The sequence below is a fragment of the Plecotus auritus genome (genome assembly GCF_963455305.1).
Source record: "Plecotus auritus genome assembly, chromosome: 6".
Lineage (NCBI taxonomy): Eukaryota > Metazoa > Chordata > Mammalia > Chiroptera > Vespertilionidae > Plecotus > Plecotus auritus.
The window spans coordinates 36,814,175-36,821,327 of NC_137773.1; positions in this window are offsets into that span (position 1 = coordinate 36,814,175).

A 7,153-nucleotide genomic window follows, 5' to 3' on the forward strand; every position below is an offset into this window, starting at 1 on the left:
GGAAAGGAAACACATTGAGAGCAAGAAAATACGATTATAGGGAGAAACCAAGATGGCGGCAGAGGTAAACACCTAAACTGCTGCCTCGCACAACAATTTCAAAACTACAACTAAAAGACAGAACGGACACCATCCAGAACCACAGGAAAGCAGGCTGAGTGAAAATTCTACAACTAGAAGGAAGGAGAAAAGCTCACAGAGAATTGGAGGTACGGCAAAGGGGCTTTGTGCGCGCAGAGAGGAAGGGCGGCTGAGAGCCTGGCTGACTTCCTCTGGCGGAAGGGGGAAGGAAGCCTCCGACCGCACTGAACCCCAGTTCTGACTGCACTGAACCCCAGTTCCAGGCGAACCCCTGGGGACCCACGCTCTTACGGGGGGAGTCTGGACTCTCGGGCGGAGACTCGAGCTGGGAAAGGCAGAAGTCTGAAGGCGCACGGGGGCCAGTGCGCACAAAGGCTGCGGGGGTTGCCACAGGCTTTCCCTAGTGGAGGGGAGTCAGAGGATTCTGACTGCACTGAGCCCCAGTTCTGACTGCAGTGAACCCCAGTTCCAGGCGAGCCCCTGGGGACCCACGCTCTTGTGGGGGGAGTCTGGACTCTCGGGCGGAGACTCGGGAGCCGGGGAAGGCGAAGGACTGAAAGCGCACGTGCGCGCAGGGGCGGGGCTGACAGGAAGCCAAGACTGAGGCCCCACCCCATCCAAGCTGAGCACAGAGGCTATTGCAATTTGGCAAGTCTAATCCTATAAGGCTGTCTCCAGCACCGGGCTTCTCCCAGCATAGACACAGCTGATCCTTACAGCCAACTGACCCGGAGGTCAATTCTTCCCAGTGATACCAACAACAATAAAGACTTAATTACAACAAGTCTGTACACACAGTCCACAAAGGGGTGCACCAAGAGTGTCCACCTCAGGTTAACTGGGGAAGCAGACCCACTGGGCCATATTGGAAACCTAGCACAAATATCTACCTTACCAACTCAGGGAATCAGTGAAAATGCGGGGTCAAAGAATCAGATCACAAACGAAAGAAATGGAGGAAAACAAACGACTGGATATAGAATTCAAAACCACGGTTATAAGACTTTTTAAGAATATCCTAGAAAAGGCCGATAAATATAACGAGACCCTCGAAGATATGAAAAAGGACCAACTAGAAATTAAACATACACTGACTGAAATAAAAAATATTATACAGAGACCCAGAAACAGAATAGAGGAACACAAGAATCAAGTCAAAGAATTGAAATACAAAGAAGCAAAAAACACTCAACCGAAAAAGCAAAAAGCAAAAAAAAAAATCCAAAAAGTTGAAGATAATGTAAGAAGACTCTGGGACAACTTCAAGCGTACCAACATCAGAATTATGGGGGTGCCAGAAGAATAGAGAGAGAGCAAGATACTGAAAACCTATTTGAAGAAATAATGACTGAAAACTTCCCCCACCTGGTGAAAGAAATAGACTTACAAGTCCAGGAAGCCCACAGAACCCCAAACAAAAGGAATCCAAAGAGGACCACACCAAGACACATCATAATTAAAATGCCAAGAGCAAAAGACAAAGAGAGAATATTAAAAGCAGCAAGAGAAAAACAGTTAGTTACCTACAAGGGAGCACCCATACGACTGTCAGCTGACTTCTCAACAGAAACTATGCAGGCCAGACGGGAGTGGCAAGAAATTTTCAATGTGATGAATAGCAAGAACCTACAACCAAGATTACTCTACCCAGCAAAGCTATCATTCAGAATTGAAGGGCAGATAAAGAGCTTCACAGATAAGAAAAAGCTGAAGGAGTTCATCACCACCAAACCAGTATTATATGAAATGCTGAAAGGTATTCTTAAAGAAGAGGAAGAAGAAAAAAGTAAAGAGAAAAATTATGAACAACAAATACATATCTATCCACAAGTGAACCTAAAAATCAAGTGAATTAAAAACCTGAGGAGCAGAATAATCTGGTGAATATAATAGAATCAGGGGCATAGAAAGGGAGTGGACTGATAATTCTCAGGGGGAAAGGGGTATGGGGGGTTCAGGAAGAGAATGGACAAAAATCATACACCTATGGATGAGGACAGTGGGGGGGAGGTAAGGGCAGAAGGTGGGGTGGGAAAGGGGTGGAGGGGAGCTATGGGGGGAAAAAGGAGAAATAATTGTAATAATCTGAATAAAGATTTATTTAAAAAAAAAAAGAAAATACGATTATAGAACAAATAAATACATTAGAACCGATAAGGAAGAGAATGGACCCCACTGAAATTCTAATCACTGAGTCGGGGCATGTAAACAAGGTAAAGAGATTTAAGAAATCAGAATGAATAGAAACAGAACACTGGTGAAGATGACCCCATATAAGGATTATTTTATCCCTAAAGAAAAGAAATAAAAAATAGAGGCAAAAGAGCATGTCAAATGCAGGAAAAAAAAAGACTAACACTGCAGATTGAGAGACATGTAATGTTCCAGAGAAGCTTGGTTCAGAATGTTTAATACCAAGGCATACCTTAGTTAAGAAGAAGAGTGACTTCCTTAGGAATACAAGCAGGAAAAAAAAGTCACCTATGAGGGGGAAATTCAGGCCCACCTCAGGCCTCTTCCCAGAAGAAAAAGGAGCTAAACCTACCACATTCAACGGGAAAGAAATTGAAATAGAAAAATATTATATGCAGTCAAGGTGGTCCTAGTGTAATGGCAACAGAAAGACATTCTTTAATAACCAAAACCCTCTTGAAAAAACAGCTTAAGGATGAAATTCAGTCTATTAAGAGATGAATTGAAACAACTTGCCAATGGGGAAGCCTCAATCAAAAGACCAGTGGAGCTGGCGTTGGTGGTACAGTGGTGAGCATAGCTGCCTTCCAAAAGCCCAGTAGAGAGTATTGAAGTCATTTAAATCTACACTGTATTCCAAGTGTCAACCAAAAAGTTTAGGCTGTAATGATGAATAAAAAGCAGTTATTTGAGCAAAAATAAGGTGCAGCCCAGGAGACACAGATACAGGTAACAATTCAAACTGCTCTGGGGAGAGAGCAAAGAAGGGCTGTTTTTGTAAAGGCAAAAATCACGAAGTGTAATTATTTCGTGCAAATGAGGGTTGCTGACTAGGTTAACAGGGATTGGTTAGTTCCGATATGCAAACGAGGGAAGTGAAAACTACAAGAAGGACGTAAAGTCCATACGTGTCCATGCAGCAGTTCCAGAGTGTTTATGACTCAGCCTTGAGCTGAGTTTAACAATAGTTTAGCCACTGAGGCACAATCCATGCATAGGCTGCAAAGGCCCAGTAACCTAACAGCCTCCTGGCTCAATTTAAAAAGAAATCCTTACCTGAGGACATGTTTCCACTGATTTCCAGAGAGAGGAAAGGGGAGAGAGAGAGAGAGAGAGAGGAGAGAGAGAGAGAGAGAGAGAGAGAGAGAGAGAGAGAGAGAGAGAGAGAGAGAGATCAAGCCTGCAACCTGGATATGTGCCCTGACAGGGAATCGAACCTGCCACCTTCTGGTGTACAGGACAATACTCCACCACTGAGCCACACTAGCCAGGGCCCGACTCAATTTTAAGTGACTCTCTAAGTAATGCTTATTCCATTTTTTTCTCATTATCACAATGCAATTGCATAACTATGCAATTATGTTTTTACAGAACATAAAATGATTATCATTAACCTGGATAATATAAAGATAACTAGAGGCCCGATGCACAAAATTCATGCAAGAGTAGGCCTTCCTTCCCCTGGCTGCTGGCACCGGCTTCCCTCTGGCACCTGGGACCCAGGCTTCCCTTGCAGCCCTGGCTTCATCCGATAGGTTGTCTGGAATGATGGCCTGTCTAATTAGCATATTGTGCTTTTATTATTACAGATAGTATAAGAAACCAAAGTCACGGTCAAAAGAGATGGAAAGATGGGAAGAATCATGGGAGCTAATAATATACACACATAATTGAAATGTGTAGTTAAAAAATGACTCCAGCCTGGCCTGTGTGGCTCAATGGTTGAGCATCTACGAACCAGTAGGTCTCGGTTTGATTTCAGTCAGGGTACATCCCTGGGTTTCAGGCTCAATCCCCAACAGGGGGCGTACAGGAGGCAACTAATCAATGATTCTCATCATTGATGTTTCTATCTCTCTCGCCCTCTCTGAAGTCAATAAAATATATTTTTAAAAATGACTCCAATCTCTTAATGCTTTTCACAATTTCTGTTTAACCTCAGAGGTATCTTTTAGGAAGTAATATCTCTTGTGGTCAAGACACATTATTTGAAGTTCAACTCTTCCTTCAGTTTCACTTCAACTTCTTTTAAATTCAAGTAAAATTAAATTTAATACTTTTAATTGAAATAGCATATGTATTATGGTCCAATTCTTATAAAAAATCCCTAATGAAATTTCCTCCAATGTGCAAACAAGCATAGAAAGCTTTCTTATATAATTTAAAAATAAAATAGAATGATCATTCTGTAGTTGATTCTCAAAGGTGGTATACAGCTGATTATATTTTCTTGCTTGTCATTTTTAAGTATTTTAACATTCCAATAAATAAACAAAAATTTTTAAATATTAGAAAAAATATTTTCAGGCTTCTCATTGGAACGGATAAATAATCCAGAAACAGATTTGGCAGAGGTTGCTGCTATCTCTCAATGTTGACCCTGCTCACATTTTATGGAATTCTTAGCTGTACACATGATGGCTAGAATAAAGACCCCATTTCCCAGTTTTGGCCAATAGGATGTAAGCAGACATGCCATGTGGCAGCTTCTGGAATCATTTGAGAGTGTTTACTCATTTTCTCTTTATCACCTTCATTTCCTCCTGCTGCTTGGAATGCAAAAGTCATTATATGGGACCATGAGGTCAAGCCCTTTCAAAACAAAACAATATAGAAGGTGTGTGTAGAATATCACATGCCCTAGACTACCTGTCTGGGTAACATGAGAAAAAAAGGCATTTCTGTCTTGTTGAAGCAAATGAACATAATCCTAACTCATCTACAGAGTGCCACACACATGTAGAAATTTAGTCTGTGATACTATTTGCATTGTAGATCATTGGGGAAAATGGAACAATTGGCTTGGCACACACATAAACAAATCACTGATGGACCTAAATGTGACAAAAATGTTTTTAATGTTTTATAAGGAAATACAAAGAGAATATCTTTATGAGTTTGAGATAGGGGAAAGGTTTTTTATTTTATTTTTTTAAGAGGCATTATAGTGAAAACCATAAAGGAAATAATAGAAAAACATTACAACATCAACATTTTAAACTTCCAATGAAAAGAGACTATAACCAAAAGTAAAAGACAAACAACAGAGAAGTCTGTCATACTCAAGTTCAATGAGTGCTGGGTGTGTATGGGGTGGGGTCAGAGGAGTGATGAGCTAAGTTTGAGGAGAGCTGTATATTCCCTTTACCTGTAACACAGTGACAGTGCATCGCAGCTGATCAAAATCTCTGAGGACTTCTACAGAAACCTTTTTCTGTGTGGAACTCAGCATTCCATACATGTAGTTATTTAACTGTGGGACCACTCTGGGTGTGTATGTAACATCTGTGAACTTCTCCTGGGTGTATAAGGGACATTTTGAAATGCTGCCATAAGAAATAACACTTTGACTCATGTAAAATGATTGTTGCATTTACCTTTATGTCCCCACAGGTGATATACTCCTTCTGTACTTCTGATCAGTAGTAGTATTGAATGGGGGAGGAAGAAGTGGGGAGAGGAAAAGGTAGAAGGGTCAGGAGGAGGGGGAGGAAGAAGGAGAAGGAAAAAAAGAGGAAAAAGAAGAAAAATAAAAATAAATTTGGGGTTTGGGGAGTACGTATAAATTCTTTTAGTAGAGTGAACATATCCTATGGAAGGAAGTCAGCTGTAATCTGGGTGTTCAGTTCTCATGGCCATCAGCTGGGCTGCTAGAAGCAGGTATTTTGAAATATGCCCAACTAGGGGGGAAAAAAGACCATTTTAAAGATACTTTAGGGCAAATCCTCGTGCGTTGTGATACAGAAAATGGCAGTTGGGACAGATTTCTTACCAGTTATTGAAAAAAAAAAAAAAGGAAACAAAAGATAAGGCCTGAGATGATCAACTCAACAGTAAGGCCTTTGTAGTCTAGAGAGGGAGATTTTATTAAACATTTTATTTCAAGTATAGTTTAAAAGCCCTTTACTTATTTTATCTCATTTAATCCTGTGACATAAGTACTATAATTATTCTCATTTTGGGGATGAGGAAAGGGAGGCACCCTTAACTAAATTGCCTAAGGTTAAAAGCTAGCACGGGATGGAGGCAGGATTCCAACCCAGGTGGTTTGCTGTAAGTCCAGCTCCCTAACCCACTGCTCTGTGCATTTCTTGTAGATATATAATGCAGCACCTGGAACACGATGATCGCAAGGGGGACGAAATGAAAACAGAGTCAGAAAGATCCAGTGGGATGTGAGTTCACCTTAGGGTCAAGCTTTGGTTGCCTGGGAGAGAAGGGAGAGGAAAGCCATTTCAGGGTGAGAAGGCCAGCTGCCTGAAAGCTGGTGGAAACACCATCCAGTGTGGAAGGACTAGGAGACCCTCTTAAAGCCAGGTGTGCCGAGTCCAGATGTGGTCTTCAGGAATCACCAGCCAGCACACGTTTCTGAATAGAAGGGACAGGCCAGTTGTTTCTCAGGAAGATATTGGGGAGCCAGGGGTGTGTGTGTGTGTGTGTGTGTGTGTGTGTGTGTGTGTGTGTGTGTGTGTGTGGAGTGGATGAGGCCAGTGGAGGAACAGGAGGCAAATTGGCCACATTCTCAAAGACTGAACAGAAAAGCAGGGGGAAGAGAAAAGAAAAGGTGGGTTTCAGAGGATTGGGAGCTGGATGTTATATGGTCAGTGAAAAGGATCAGAGCCCCCTGACAACTTCCGCTTGGGCAGAGGTGTTAGCTTTCTGAGTTTTGTGCACGTTTTGGGTAGTGAGATTAGCAGAGAGAATGCACACGCATTGGGAGTAGTGGTTCTCTTTGCCCAGAATCCATTAAGACGTTGCCCTAAGCCCTTTGGGGCAGGTAGGGTGATGGTCACTTGCAATGTGATGTCTTGACCATCAAGCTAGCCTTTTCTATTGCTCCAATCCCGGGCCTGAACTGCGCCTCCTGCGCATTCCCATT